General features: G+C 38.0%; 1 long non-coding RNA gene across 2 annotated transcripts; it reads left to right on the forward strand.

Moving 5' to 3' along the window:
• Positions 1–858: 858 nt before the first annotated feature.
• LOC141276085 (uncharacterized) lies at positions 859–15,533 on the forward strand. Of its 2 annotated transcripts, none has more exons than XR_012325024.1 (3): positions 859–973; positions 8,149–8,316; positions 15,428–15,533. It is a non-coding gene; the product is annotated as an uncharacterized lncRNA (long non-coding RNA). The 2 variants fall into 2 exon arrangements; XR_012325025.1 differs by lacking the exon at positions 859–973 and adding an exon at positions 7,564–7,583.
• Positions 15,534–16,751: the final 1,218 nt, after the last annotated feature.

Here is a 16,751-nt window from a genome sequence, read left to right on the forward strand (position 1 = left end):
CTGTCTATATGTCTCCTATCTGTGTCTCTCTGTCTCTGTCTTTCTCTCTTCCTCCACCTATAATTTATCTGAATATATAGGACCAGTTTTTCAGTAAATAGTATGGAATTATAGCTGAGAATCACCATGGGCTTAGTTCATCTAACACAGAGAATAAATTATTATTCTTAGAAATACTGCTGTATCAAGGTCAGGGTTGAGGTCATCTACAAGGCAATGTAGAGGATAGCATATAATTTACTAGCCAGAATCACTCACAGCTGTTGGTGTGTTGGGGGGATGGGAATCTTTCTTTTAGAAATCTATACTCATTTAGCTTTCAGAAACAAATGCTTTTAAGAGTATAAAAAAATTCTGTGTTGTGAGCTTAATTAAGAAGCATCAAATTGCCCACTTCTTTTGTTCACCTTTGGAAAATATATTTAGTAGCTGATGATTAGCAACCTGTGGGTTTATTCAACAGGAATAAGGAACTCTAAATCAACATGTTCTAATGCGCTGTCCTTCGCAAATGAAGATGACGCTATCGATTCACAATCAACGGGCATACATTTACTTTTTCTTTCTTTTAGGGGGCTAAAAGTATCGCTGATGAGTAGACTATAATCCCCAGTTTCTTACCTTGTCTAATTTGTGACCAACAGCTTTAATTTAAGAAATAGCTGCTCAGGACAAAACAAGTAGCTCTTGATTGTGAAACAGAGTTGTTTTGTTGTTGCTGCTCCCTGTACAAAGTGACCTGGAGGGCTTTTAATTAGTTCAGATACTCATAGGTTTCTGTGTTTCAGAATGTTTTTATTTGATGGTCTCATTCATCACTACTACTTGTTATATATTCTCTCTACATGCTCTGTACAGCTAGGAGTGTGCCTCTGAAGTAAAGAACACAAAAAATGGGGCTAGCAGGAAAGAGTCTAAAAAATGTTAAAGTCAGATACCCTAGAGGTGAAATTGATCTGGGTCTGCAAACGTGGTAAGTAAGAGCACGGTCTGAACTCTGTAAACTCGACTCAAGATTTAAGCCCATCTTTATCATTTCACTCAAATTTCAAAATATTATGAAGAGTCCCCTTGGTTGACGGATCCTGTTTCTCTGCTCTCTAACATGTGTCTTTCTGTCTCTTCCTTCAATAAACATGGCTCTAAGCAAAAGAGGTTTAAAGACGAACTAAATAGGGCCCCCACTTCTCCAGCGGGATATACTGACAAATAAATAGGTAATTGTCTAATATATATGTAAAGAGTCACAAGTACAGATAGAAGGGATACTCAATCCATGCTGCAAGTAGAAGGGAATTAAGAAGATGGAGTGCTAGGAAAAGCTTCTTAGGGAGCTGTTTCTGTTATCCCTGAATTTCAAAGCTCTCCTTCTCTACTGATATTTTCCCTGTACTCTGTAAGCATGCTCAAGTTTTTCCCTCACTAAAAGAAAGGAAAATCTCATCAGCCCGGTGTTTCTCTCTAACAAGTGCCCAGCTCTTCCCACTCTCTCAGTCAGCCAGCTTGCTTCCGTGTGTGGTTTACACTGCCTCTGCTTTCAATCACACCACTTAACTAAAACTTTTCTAACTTGGTCAGTTTTGAACCTTCTTTCTTTTTAGAAACTCTTTATTTGCAGGAATTCCTTGGCATAGTTCATTCCAGTTTCTTCTCTTATCTTTCTCTTGATGCCAAATCCTTTCCTCTGCTCCCATTTTAAAAACCAGTGTTCTGGGATTCCCTGGTGGCGCAGTGGTTGGGAGTCCGCCTGCCGTTGCAGGGGACACGGGTTCGTGCCCCGGTCCGGGAAGATCCCACGTGCCGCGGAGCAGCTGGGCCCGTGAGCCATGGCCGCTGAGCCTGCACGTCCGGAGCCTGTGCTCCGCAAAGGGAGAGGCCACAACAGTGAGAGGCCCGCGTACGGAAAAAAAAAAAAAAGAAACAAAAAAAAAACCCCAGTGTTCTTGGGCTCCCTCTGTGGTTGATTGCTCTGCACATTGTCCATAGTGATGTGTGTGTGTTGGGGGTAGGGGTTAGGGGTGAGGGCAGGGGGGCTGTCTCATCCATGCTCAAGGTTATAACTACAACTTATATACTTATATCTGCCATCTCTAGCCCTAGGGTGTTCTCTGAGTTTCAGAATTGAATATAAATGTTACGAGATATCTCTCCTTGGCTGTGCCAGAGATATTTCCACATTTTCAAAATGGTCCAAAATTTCTCTCATCATTTCTTCCTCCGTCTACCCTATTCATGTCAAAACTTACTGCTCCTTAGGATGTTTCTAACTCAGAGTACTAGGGGTCATTCTAAAATTCCCTTCTTCCTCCCTCCCTTCCACTCTGCTTTCCTTCCTTCCTTCCTTCCTTCCTTCCCTTACAGACCCTCATCAAGTCCTTCTAAGTTTACCTCATAAACATTTCTCAACTCTTTTTCCTCCTTGGCCCAGTTAGTGCCTTTTAACTTTCTGGGCTTCTCTTGTGACACAGGAGGTAGGGACACAGGACTTTGCTAATGCAAACTTCAAGGATTATACTACTTAAATTGTAGCAAATTTTATTAAGTGCACTAATGGAAATCATATTTTTAAATTTGTTTGTAAATCTTCAAAATTATCAATGTGTGAAGGCAATCTGTTCTTCACACTTTATCCTTGAAAGTTGATATTAGCCCTCTGAAAGCACCTAAAAGGACTGAGGTAATGATAAATGAGAAAATGAATCCCTGGAATAATAATTAAAATAGCACCCAACTGAAAGATCATGGCAAAACATGCCATGACAGGTAGTGGAAATTAAAAACCAAAATTAATCAAAATATGAAATAAGCACCAATAATTAAGAACCCTTACAAAAATTAAAGATAGTGACTCCTTTAATGATGAAAGAAGCCTTAAATGTATGCGTATGATACATTATAACACAACCTGCTACTTGGTGGCAACCAGTTCACAAATATTCATGTAGGAAGAACAGAGGAAATGTTTCTTATATCTTGAAAGCTGAATCTAAATAAAAGCAAACTAATAAGCAAGTCTGATGACAGTTTTCTCTTCAGCATTATATAAATTAAAATTTTTAATTTTATTTCTTATATTGACTACAGAAAAGCACTTTGGGGAAAAAAATCGAGATGATTTTACCTTAGAATTAAATAGAAAAACCTTTGAAGTGGGAAGTATATGAAGTAGTTTGACCTTTACAGTATTTTTCATCTTTAGAAATATTTCACTAAAATATTTTTAGAAAGTAGGACTTGAAAACATGAAGTTGATAACATCCTTAAACAGAGTAAATATTAACTGTATATGGAATAGAAATAGGTAACAGTTTGAGTTGGAGGGAGGCAATGATAAAAGTGTCTGATAACCAAAAGCAGAAGAATAAGGAAATAAGAAATAAAACTGAATAAAGGTGAAAAATAAACTTAAAAGATAATGTGGCTTTTTAAAATAAATAAAATTGCTTTTAAACTATTACTTTATTTCAATGTTGAGCTTTATTGGTAAAAAAGAGAAAATAAATAAATCCATGGGGATATTTTAAATTTTCTCTTAACCTCATGAATTCATTTCCAAATCTTCAGGTCATTCTAAAGATCAGAATGAGGCTATGACCAGTATAATATATGAGATCACACAAGAAGCATAACTTCTTCAAAAGATGGAGAATATTCCCCAGGATAAAATAAAGCTTAAATAAAAGTCAAAATTATTTGAAGAGGTCACAGTTAACAGCAGAGGTCACTCTGTGGAGTCCTTGATGCTACGTTCATATATATGAAATTAACAATGTTTTGCGTAACGGTAATTGTTAAAGTGCATTTTCATCAAGTTTGATCTCAAATGTAAAAATTTCTGCCTCCTACATTATAAGATTAAGATTCTCTCTCAAAGATCCTAATCTCCACCTTCTCAAGAATCTCAGTCTTGCGAGTGCTGGTCTCAGCTCCTCTATCACCAAATGTCAAAATGAATGTGTCATATCTCCAGACAAGAATGAATGTTGCAGAAAAAAATATTTTAGGCAGGAGATGATTTTTCCTGGCTCTAGGAGGAATAGCATCAAAGATACTCCATGGAGAAACCTGAAAGCAGACATAACAGTAAGAAATGAACAGGTGACAGAAACTGGGTAGCAATTTGTCTTTCTTCATTTAGAAATTATTTTTAAAAAAGAAAAGAAAATAGAAGATAAAAAGGAAGAAAGCATTGTTCTTTACAGAATGATGCTTGCTGTTAGGTTTGGATTACCACCAACTGTTCCAAAGCTGAGAAAGCACAGAAAGTTAAATGACAGGTGCATTGTATAACATGGAAGTCAGAAATAAAGGATGGCAGAAAGAGGCAAGAGAAACAGGAAGGTAATTACACTGAAACTGAATCAGGTACCTCTCAGGGCATTATAATATTTCTTTTTACTTGTTAAAGGCACATGGGTCTACAGAGCTCAGAAAGCTGGATTGGAATGACTAAAATTTCGACTTTGGCTACAGCTGTCACAAAGATAAAAGGCCTGGAAACGATTCAAAGTGCATCAGATGTCCCATTTCTTCCAAGAATCTCATCTATCCATTTTAACTGAAGAACTTAACTTTGTATGCATTTCATGAACAGTAAATTAATCAGTCTCCTTTGTCCCCCTTAACTTACTCAGAAGTCCCAGGGCTTTTGTTTTTTAATCAAAAAGTTTTTTCTAAGGGGAAAAATATTACAGATTATTTCAAAACAATTACATTACAGTCTAGATTTGGTACTAATGATAAACAATTTATACTCTCCCATACACATGGTATCACTATATGTACTCAACAATATTATCATCATCCCCCTTCTCTTATACAGACCAAGTAACCCCAGTCATTTTGCTATTCTTTTGTTACCCAGTTTTCAGTACTTTCATTATTTCCACTTTTCCCCTTTATGCTCTTGTCAGCTGATTAAAATATAGAGTTCAAAGTCAGGCAAACAATGTTGGATACAGGGAGAGTCACTCTGTGGGGCCTTTGATGCTATGTCCTTATCTATACATTTTTCAAGACCAATAATCTCCTACCTACAGGCATTACTGACTTATGGTTAGTTCTCAGGTCTTTTTGTTTGTTTTTTGCGGTACGCGGGCTTCTCACTGCTGTGGCCTCTCCCATTGCGGAGCACAGGCTGCGGGCGCGCAGGCTCAGCGGCCATGGCCCGCGGGCCCAGCCGCTCCGCGGCACGCGGGATCCTCCCAGATCGGGGCACGAACCCGTGTCCCCTGCATCGGCAGGCAGACTCTCAACCACTGCGCCACCAGGGAAGCCCAGTTCTCAGGTCTTTTTAATCCACAGTGCTCTTCCCAGTCATGACCAATTTTATATCTGTGAAGTCATTGTGAGATTTCTTATATTTGGGGATTTAATGTCACTCTGCCTACTACATCTCCAATTATAATTTTGTTCTCCAGCTGTGTTCACTGTGTCGATAATAGATCTCTGCTCTAAGTTACAATAAAACCAAATAAATTCAGGTCTTTGGGATTCTCCTTGAAGGCCCTTTTGGTTTAGTAATGAATTATTGGTCATTATCTAACCTCTAGAAATTTGCAACATATTTTCAATGTTTAGAAGTAATATGAGCAAAGAAAATATTTTTAATGTGTACATGGCTCTGCCTAAGGCTTATCAAATAATAAATACAAGTTTATAATTTATTGTTTTAAATTCCACATTATCTTTCTCTATGTGAAAGGATCTGGGTTTTTTTTTTACCAAAAAACATTAAATATTACAAAAGAATTTCTCAGTACATGATTGCCAACATTATGGGATAGTTACAAATTCATCCAAATGAGCTCTGACTTAATTTTATAATAATATATTACTTAGAATTCCATTAAAACTAGACAGTAAAGTCTTAATTTTAGTGAATCCTAGAAAAATTAAATTGAGTTTGTTGCTAGATTTACCAACACCTGAGTTCCTGGAATATCCTGGAAGATGCCCCTTAGAAACTTTAAGAAAAAAGAAAGAATCTTTAGAGGGAAAAAGTAGTTAATGGGAAAGGAATAGCTGACTCTTCACAAGTGTAGTGAAGCGCCTCAAGATGCAAAGTCAAATTACATATAGCTGTCTAATACTGACTTACTACTGAATATGCTCTTGAGTTTTCAGTTTTTCTCATGAGTTGTGACAAGATGACAACAAAACTACTGCCTTAATTACAGGAAGATTGGAAGGTGTGTAACAGCCCCTCGAGATGACTGAAGAAATTTCACATGAAACAAACCTCAAGACTAGCATTTAAATATGCCAAGATAAAAATTTTAAAGTTACACAGAGACTATAATCTCAATATCTTTATCCGTTCTTTGATATATGCTACTGTTTACATTTTGAACCAAAAGACTACTACCCTTTTTTTTTTTTTAAATAAATTTATTTATTTATTTTTGGCTGTGTTGGGTCTTCGTTTCTGCACATGGGCTTTCTCTAGTTGTGGCAAGCGGGGGCTACTCTTCTTTGCGGAGCACGGGCTTCTCATTGTGGTGGTTCCTCTTGTTGTGGAGCACAGGCTCGGTAGTTGTGGCACACGGGCTTCGTTGCTCTGTGGCATGTAGGATCTTCCCGGACCAGGGTCGAACCCATGTCCCCTGAATTGGCAGGTGGATTCTTAACCACTGTGCCACAAGGAAGCGCCTACTACCCATTTTTTTAAAAGCAAAATATAAATATATTTTCTGAAGAGGAGTTACCACCCTGATTAGAAGTCTTCTCTTCCCCACAGTATTATTCAACATAAAAACCATGGATGCTATAAAATGATGAATTTCTAATAATGTATTATTTCACCTAGTGGCATTATTTTTGTTTATTTGTTAGGCCAGATCTCACATATGAGAAAAGTTCTCCCGAAACCACTTCACAGCTTGCCACTGTTCTCAGTATTTGAAGATGACATACCTCATCATGATTGCTCTCCAAATGTAAGAGTTGAGGAAGAAACCAATGTACAATAATGCTTCCCACATATAGAGATGGCTCTTTACTTTTCAGTATCTCTTAGACTTGTCGACTGCCCAGATATTTTATTTAAAAAGATCCACACGCTTCTGACTGCAGCATGCCAAACTGCTGTGTCTACCCCCATGGTCCCCAACCCCACCACGTGCTTGGACTTTCAGCAGCTAGGAAAACTTCCAGGCTTTTCTATTTTCTTTTCCTTTGCCTGCCTTTGCTTCTCTTTAGTCCACTGTACAACAGCAGCTCAGGAATCTGTCATTCATTCTCCAGAGAACTACAGCCTGGGAAGGTTATGCTGTGATGAGCCACAACACTTCTGTGCTGGCACAATGGCTATGTTCCAGCCCTCGCTTTGAATGATCCTATCTCGCCAGTTAGTGTAAAGCGTTGCCCATTTCTGGGCCAGTGAGTTCAGGAGCAAGGTTCTAATGAAGGCCTGCTAGGGCCGTGGAACTCTACGTAGGGACCGTCCCTGTCCTCTGACCACTACTAAATTAACAACCGTTCCTGGGGTTAAATGCATGTCAAAAGAAAGTGGATAATTCGTGTGGTCTGTGCGTTCAAAAGCCAATGGATTTCATCTCTAAAACTTCCATATTACTAATAAGGTAAAATATGGTTTACTGAGTGATCCAGGAATAACCAAAATGACTACTGCATTGGTGGTCAATTTAGATGAAGATAATTAAATTTATATTATTTATTCTTTAGATATAGGACTGAAGTCCAAGCCAAAACTGATGAGTTGATGCTCATATTCATAGCTAAAAAATTTTAAAACGAATAACTCAACAACTTTAGGAGACTCTCCTAATGATTTTACTGACCACTTAGGGTACAGCCTAAACACCCAGGTTTCACAATGGGTTATCTCGTCCAGCTCCTGTCTTCAGACAGGCGAAAAATTTCTACCCCGTTTTATGCCAGGCAAAAAAGTTCAAGGGCTGTTACTTGAGAGGAAAAAGCTGGAGAACGTAGATACGCAGCTTCATAATTCACCCTACCTCTGCTCTACCTCAACACTCCATGCACTTTATCCTAACACCGGTATACGAGGAGATTTAGGAGAAATTGAAAAATTCAATGAAGTTTAGAACTAGAACTGTGGTTTGTGTCCAAACTAGTTTGAGTATTTCATTATTTGGGTGATCTCTCTTTTTTTTTTTTTTTTAGATAATGTCTTAACCCAGTAGGTAATTTAAAAAAGAAAAAAGAATGAATGAAGAAAAGATAAAAGAAGAAAATGTCTCTAAACCTGATGTTGGTATCTCTAAGTGATTATAAATAGCTGAGCAAATGCTGATAGTAAAAATACGAATGCTTTCATTTCCAGAGTGGAGGGTAAGTGAAATTTAACTCATGAAAGTAATAATACACTTTTATTAAAACATTATGTTTCTGGAACATGTTTTAGATATATTATTTGTTATATGATATTATAGCTTATATTTTAAAGATATTTATTTTATTAAGTAAATAAAATTTTGCTCTCTCCAAAATAATTTTAATTTTTAGCTGAGAACACTGTGATTGACTGTGCTTCATTATTTTTGAAAATCTTGTTTAATTTTTTTTTATACAACAAACATATATTTCTCACAATCCTGGGAAGTCCAAGATCAAGGTGCCAGCAGACATGGTGTGTGATGAGAGCACACTTCTTGATTTTATGTAGAAGGTTGTGTTCATGGTAGAGAATCTTGTTTAATGTTTTTGATACAGCAACTGTAAAGTCTGATTTTAAGTTGTTTATCTTATTACTTTCATTTTATTACATTATATTTTATTTCATTACATAAATGACCTCTATGCCGTGTCTATAGGGCCTATAAAAACAATGTAAAATTTACACTCAGGGTGAGGTTCATTGTGCCTATATATACACGTTTCAAACTTTACTGATAATATGAAAACATATTGGCCAATTTCTTGTTACATATGTTTAGGTTGTCATTTTTATATCAGTGTGGCTGAAAAGAGTGCCATATAAGGGGTCCAGGTCTCAGATCTATCAGAGAAGACCAATAAATAGTGCAGTAGTGAGAGAAAGGGCGAAAGAGAGGGAGAGAGAGAGAAGGAGAGAGAGAGAGATGGGGAGAGTGAAAGGGAGAACACTTCTGCTAGTCCCCAGGGACCAGAGCTCCCACCCTTCTCTCAGGACACAGGGCATGATCTACTGTGCACGCCAGACCCAGGAGCAGCCGCACTCTCTGTGTTAGGAGAGTGTTAATTAAATATTATGAATTTATAGACACAAACAGCATATAAAGAGAGTTTTAGTGTTTTGTTCCCATACATTCCAATTTGGAGTCTCTGTGCTTTAGCACATCTTCACTTTGATTTCTCTTACCTTGACTATTTCCGGTTTACTTTATCTCTCTTACCTCCATTAGACTGTGAATTCTGTGAGGACAGGATTCTTGATTACCTTATTTAGCACCTCATCCCTGCAGCTTAGAGCAGTACTTAGCACATAGCTGGTGTTCAGTGAATATTTGTTGAGGGACTAAAGGAATAGATGAGTGAATTTGCCAACATGGTCATGAATGAGTTACGATGGGACTTCTGCCCTTCCCTCTTCACCCCTCCTTTGCCTGACTCTATCCTTTGGGCATCATCACCATTAACTGTTCCTGAGTTCTGCGACTTCTCCTGGATTCTTCCACAGCTACCAACTACCTCATCTCACCCACACATTGCCAGTACCCCCCTCCCCCATATTAGTCACTTAAAAGGCTTCACTTCTGCTATGTCTGCTATCTCCTGCTCAGCCACATGCGTCTGATAAACTGGGGTCCTTAATATGGTTAAATTGTCCCATTTGCCATTCAGAAGTGGGTGAGCAGTATCTAATAATACTAAATATAATAATAGCAGTATACTACTATTATTAATAGTAGTAATAATAGTAGCCACTAGGTTGGATTTTTATTTATATAGACCACATCTAATTCTTACAGCATTATACCCACTTCACATGAGGTTAAATGACTGGCCCAAAGTCACACCGTTAACAATTAACTAAGCAGAAATTCAAGCCCACGTCCTTAGGCTTCAATGTCTACATTCTTTTCACCACAGGAGACAACCATCACCAAAGCAGCACTGCCTGCATCTCAGGGATATATAGAGGTCTTGTTGATAGTTTCAAGGTTTTCCCACCACTTAATGTTACAGCAAGGGTCTGTGAGTAATTCTGCTGGAAATAATACTCACCTGTAGTCAGAGGATCAAGTTTATCTACTCCTTTCTTTCTTTATATGGTTCTTTCTCAGGAGAGGTTTGCTTGCTTTCAAATTTCTGTAAGCCTACCTCATTAATGAGACTTCTGGAGGGCAGAGCCTATGTCTTTGTTCTCTCTATTCCTAGAGACAGTATCAAGTATATCCTATTGTAAGAACTCATCAAACACTTTTTGAATTTATGAATTAATTGAATTGAATTGAATTGAAGGATTAGTTGTGTACACAGAGGTAGCAAGATTAAGTAATGCAAAGAGTACTGGTCAGAAAGATCTTTTTAATAGAAGTTCAGTGCCATTTAACCATAATCTTGAGCAAGTTACTTAACCTTTCTGATTCTTTGTTATCACCTACAATCTCCTAGGATAGTTGTGAAGATCAAATGCCCAAATCTCAGTGCTTTTTAGAGAATGTGTTAAGTCCAAAGTAGGGAAGAAAATGGAGCTGTGTTAAAGCAAGAGTGGCTGAAAGAACTGACCTTGGGCAGACTCATCTTCCCTGCTAATTGGTTTATTTTCCTTTACCGCCAATGATTTTTGTTTTGTTTTGTTTTGTTTTGCGGTACGCGGGCCTCTCACTGCCGTGGCCTCTCCCGTTGCGGAGCACAGGCTCCGGACGCACAGGCTCAGCGGCCATGGCTCATGGGCCCAGCCGCTCCGCGGCATGTGGGATCTTCCCGGACCAGGGCACGAGCCCGCGTCCCCTGAATCAGCAGGCGGACTCTCAACCACTGCGCCACCAGGGAAGCCCCCGCCAATGATTTTGATCCACCACCAACCCCAGTCTGTCCAGCCAGTCAGCCCCCCCAAGCATCTTGTCTCCTCCCTATCTCTCACACCAAAAGACCAAGTTTTGATATTTCCAACTTTTAATATCTATCATATCAATAAATTGGTCTCTTCTCTGTTCCCTCTGGCTTGGCTTTATTCCAGTCTCCATCACCTCTCTTCTGGTCAACTGCAATAGCCTCCTGGGCTTCCTGCTTCTAGCTGGGCTTTCAAAACCAAACCAAACAAAGCAAAACTTTCTCTCCCCAAATGTTACTAGTGTGGAGCGTCCACATCTACTGGATTTTCTGGGGTTGTACCGATTTTAAAAGTCATCTCTATATATCTGTAGAATGTCCTTGGAGAAAATTTTTTATTTTCTAATTTTATTTTTTTCATAGAAAACAACTTCCTATGTTGGGCCATATGCCCCAGGTTTTAATTCAGAAGGCATGCTCACCATATCCTGGAATTGCCTTGTGCCCAGGAAAAGGGAAGAAAAGTCTCTTCCTCCCTCTTCTAGTTCAAAATGAGTCACCCCCAGCTCAGACCTCAGACTTCAGGCTAAGAGTTACAGTAGTATAGCTGAGGAGCATTATGCTTTCACTAGGCTTATGTGGACCAAGCTTTAAATCAAACAGTGATTTATAACATTGATTCTTTGGAAAAGGGCATTTGGGTCCCACACAACAATCTAACAAATGCATTTTGGTAAAACAATCCATTTGCAAGTTGGACGCCGCCTTTATTACGAAGAAAATAGTAAATCAAGAATTCTCATCCCTAACTTCAACATTGCTAGAAAGGAGAGAATTGTGCACTAATCGTTTAATTGATGAGCAGAAAAGAAAAACTTTATTTCAAGCAATGCTTTCAAATCATTTCCTGTGACTCTGTTTCAGCTGTCTGCCTAATAAAATTCTGGAAATCTTTTTTTCTACATTTTCTTTTCCTTTCCTTCACCAACACTCAGTAAGGTTTCATTCTAGGCCTGAGAATATTATTTGCTTTTCAGTAGACTCTGGTGGTAATAAAGCATTACTCATTTCGCTGTTTTATTTTCTTGAGACACAGAGCAAACATGCAGTAAGTGATAGCTCTGTTCAAACGCTACTGTATAAAACAAGTGAGCGAGACTCATGGCTCCTATCTCATCATGGAGAAATGGAATGATTTCAAGAACAGCACAAGCCAATACATTAAATGAAGGGATTTGTATCTCTTGAAAAATTTCACTGTAATTCCTCCAAAATATTTTAGAACAATTTATTGTGTTTTATGGTAACACCTTCAAACTAGGAGCTCTTTCTCCTTGATTTTAATGAGAGAGGGAGGTTACTGTTTACATGATTATGTACTGAGGTTATTAAATTTTATAAGATCTGTTTTGTCCTGTTGTTTGGTTTTCCTTTTTAAGATTACATTAACGAATCACATTTTGCTGAGAAATTATTTACAGTTTTTACCAAATGCTTCTCTTGAGGAAAACAGTGATTTTCTTCACTACTGCAAATACCAAGAATAGTATGGTTTTCTCTAGATGAGTGAAACTAGAGAATTCTCTCTCTGAGAGCATAAAGCAAACTGATTAAGTCAAAGAAGTGTTGTAATCCCTATGGGAAGGCCACATCCTTTACTTTTTAAATATTCTCAGCAAAAATCAAGGAGATCTCACAGGAAGTCACACCATGATCCATCATCATATCTAAGCTATTTGCAAGCCCTAAGCAGGTCAGCATAATTTACACTTGCTAACCATGTAAACACACATGAGACCCCTAATTGCTGTGAGTAACCTAGCATGTTCTCCCTTTTTTAAATAATAAAAAGTAGGTTAATAAAAAGGTAAGTCTCTTTTGTTAAATTGATTAAATATATTTGTATATATGTTACTTTTCAATCTGTCATAACAGCAACCTCAGGTACAATCCATTTTTAAGCATTTATGTTTAAAACATGGTACCCATTCTCCTATTTTGATAAACATTCTCAATGTTCAAAGTGCATGAAACACATTGCCAGATTCAATTATAAGAATTTATTTAATGTTACTGAAGGATCCATATAGCAAAGAGATTAGACTTGAGCTCCAGTGCAAGACTGCCTGGGTTCAAATCACAGCTCTCCCACAGATGGGCTATGGGCAATGAACAAGATTCTGACCTCTTTATAAACCCCTGTTTTTGCATCTGTAAAATGAGAATGAAAACTGTCCCTGCCCTGTATGGTTGTTGGGATGATTAATACACTTAGAAGAGCTCAGGACCTTGCATGTGGGAATACACCCTGATATTATCTTAAAGTAGTAACACGCATCTTGGGGGTTTTGGCATTATATTTGATACTTTTTCCAAAAATAAAATGTAAAATATTAGCATATCTTTATGTGTGATTGAAGAAGTTACAGTTTTAGCCCTTGACTCTGATGAGAACAGGAAATTCTGCATTCTGCTTTTCAGTTTTAACAACTCAAGTTTTAGTAAACAATTGATACTTGAAGTATACAAGCTTTTCTGCTCTGAAGTTAATCTGTGCTAACTATATCCATAATTTTGTTTCCACTCTTCACAAGCAAATAAGAACAGGAATGTACATCAAAGGACAAATATAAAAGAAGAAAATAAAATTCTTGTACAGTATATTTCACCTACTCTGGCAAATTGACACTATTTAATAATGTTTGTCCAGTGAAATTAATTTGAATCCTTGAGTCGTGCCTTATATATGAGATAATAAATTTATTGAAAATTGTGAAAATACACATTTTTCCAGACTCCTGATTTGCACCTATCTGTTCCTTATAGGAACAAATGGTCTAGCAACCACTACCGAGGTTGGCTGTCCTCAGACTAACTCAGTGATGCTGTCTCACATTTCTGAGTTTAGCAATCTGGAGACATATGGGGAACGTGTGAGCTGGTCAGCAATCAGCAGAGCTTGATTCAGTCACAGAATATCAATTAAGAGAGAGAGTAGGCTAATGTTCCTTCCACTAGAGAAATGACTGGAATATTATGTCTCCCTTTGCCTACCCAGTGACAGCTGACTTGTGCCCATAAACTGGTGCACGGACCTATGAGTTTACCTACTTCGATCAGCTTTATTTTCATTAATATGCCCAAGCTGTGACTTTGCAAGAATATTCCCCGAGGGTATTCGTATTTGCAGTGATCTAATATACACACTGATATTGGCACACTCTGTAACACAATCTTGAAATCGCCACACACGATTCACGAAAAGCAGTGTGGCTTTGCCCTAAAGATGATCCTACTGTTCAGTGACTTTGAGTGCTGAGCGTTTTCTTGTTCAAGACAGCAAAAAACACCTACCCTCTCAAATGCCTGGAATTTGTGTAAAAAGATAGAATGAGATGGAAGAAAGAGAGCGAGAAAGAGAGTGCCTGCACAGAGAGCTTATCCCTGTTTACATTTTCATCCTGTGTCTACTGGATTGATCCCCTACTTCATGTCACCTCACCAGGGTGACAGCAATTCTAGCAGAGAGACACAGAGTAAGAGGGACTTTGATTCATCCCCTCCCCCTAAGTCCCTGCCTGTCATTGTCTGCTCCTGAGTAAGCAAAGTGAACATGGTCAGAGAGGTCTGGGGCTGCAGGAGCTGTGTTTTCCAATCTCAGGGGCGGCCACCTTCTCATCAACAAATCCATGCAGGCATTCTCTGCATTATGCCGTTTTTCACTCACAAGTTTTGTTCTTCACCAGAGAAGCACTTAGCCCACATAAGACAATTCACTGTGGAATTTTGTGTGTGTGTGTGTGTGTATAGATAGACTGAGTGAAAGATTGAAAATTTAGAGGTTTATTTTAAGCCTTCATCCCTATTTTTAAAATGCTAATTCCTCCCCCCTTAGTTCTTCCAAAAATTGCTCTGCGATGTGATCACAAATACTCATGTGCATAAATTCCCATTATCATAATAGGAGCGCTGCAGTGAGGCTTCTCCTGAAAATAAATTACTCCGTAGAATATATTAGGAGAACTAAACCCAAACAAGCTAAATTGTGTGTTCTCCCATCCTGTAAGTTAAGCATTTGAAGATACAAAACCAATTGCATTTTTCATTTTACATGTATTTTGTTTTCTTTTTTTATTTGAATCTTATCTGGTTCATGTACTCTCTCTCTTTTTCTTTTTAAGAAATAGAAGACATTTCAATTATTAAATTTCTTATTTTCTTTCAGTAGTCTTAATTGTTCTTTTAGCTGCCCCTCTCTTTTCAACTCATTGTAGTCTGTGTCAATATCCACGGCTGACTACAAACACATGAATATGTATGTTCTTAAAGGGAGGAGAGGCATCCACTAGGGCAGTGGGCAGTCTAAAGGCAGAGAACAGGCTGAAAGTGTGTGCTCTCGTTCTGATATTGCATAACCTTGAGTTCGTTACCAACTTGGTTTTCTCTCTCCTCATTTCTAAAATAGGGGCAAACAGACCAACTCTCCTACCAGTTTCCCAAGGATGGTAGAGTTACACGGATTATATAACCTATAGGAAAGGACTTTAAACTTTAGGAGAAGCATCGTTGAATTCAAGGTGATTCAAATTAATGATTCTCATCTTCGAATTTCTGGTAAATATTTGTTAGCAACTTTTAGATATGTTTGTAAGTTAGTTTAAAATTTTTAACTACTGGGGAAGTGAATACGTTTGACCTGTATTCAAAAGGGCTAGGGTTTCAATGCCTGCATTACATAGGGTTTTACCCTTAGGGATGAAGGTTGCTGAGAATGTTAAAATCACCTTTAAAATGACTCAGAGGTGTCTCTGCCTCTCTTGCTCCCAGCGGTAACCACCACTGTCACTGATTCAAGGGGAGACAATGTTTAATTAAGAACTAACTTGATGACATCTGGACTAATTTTAAAATATATAAAATCTTACTTGATGCATTTTAAAAACTGAGCTCTGAGGGGTTTTCTTTTAAGTTCAATGTGAGCTTGAGCTTGTGAGTCAAATGGATACATTAAAATATCTTTAAGTTAAGATTGAAATTTGTTTTAGATTATGCTTGTCATGAAAGGCATAAACCAGCCCACCTGCTTTGTGAATATATCAGACAAATGCTGTTCATCATCCTATGCATTTTATCTTCGACGGGCCCAGCTCCACTCAGCTTTTTACTGATTTATAAGAGAGATCCACACAGGTAAGAGGTGATACTTGGCCAAGTAGAGAGGTTCATAAGAATTTTTCAGATGCATGTGTTCCTTTTTGCATGTCTTCTTTTCCACATTTGTCTATCAGGAATGGTAACTTTTTACATCAATTCCAGCATATTGCTTGTGCCACTTTCATGTCTTGGCTGGCTACAAAGTACGTGTATACCAGACTTTTCAATGACACACAGGAAAAAAGCAAACTCCCTCAAGCCAAGAGGAAAAGGATTTAAAACTCAGTGTGCATCCCCGTTAGGGCAAAGGAAGACTATTGCAGAAACAAAGAGTGAAGAGAAAATTCTATCCTTGGAAGCTTCACAACGACACAACCACAGCTTTTCATGTAATAGCTCAAATGTTCCCACTACAGCCATTAACAATGTAATGAAACAAATCACTTGCTATCCGTCACAATTATGATCGATGGAATCCAACTGGTCTAACGTGGGAGAAAAAAATCACATCTCAAAGTGGGTTCATTTTAGAAAATAGTGAAGTTTAGCAGGGAGGGATGACACTTATTTCCCATAAACAGTATCAGCAGGCATTTCATCTATCTAAACCAATAGATTACTGTCTTGCTATATCT

The sequence above is a fragment of the Tursiops truncatus genome, chromosome 12 (assembly GCF_011762595.2).
Source record: "Tursiops truncatus isolate mTurTru1 chromosome 12, mTurTru1.mat.Y, whole genome shotgun sequence".
Classification (NCBI taxonomy): domain Eukaryota; kingdom Metazoa; phylum Chordata; class Mammalia; order Artiodactyla; family Delphinidae; genus Tursiops; species Tursiops truncatus.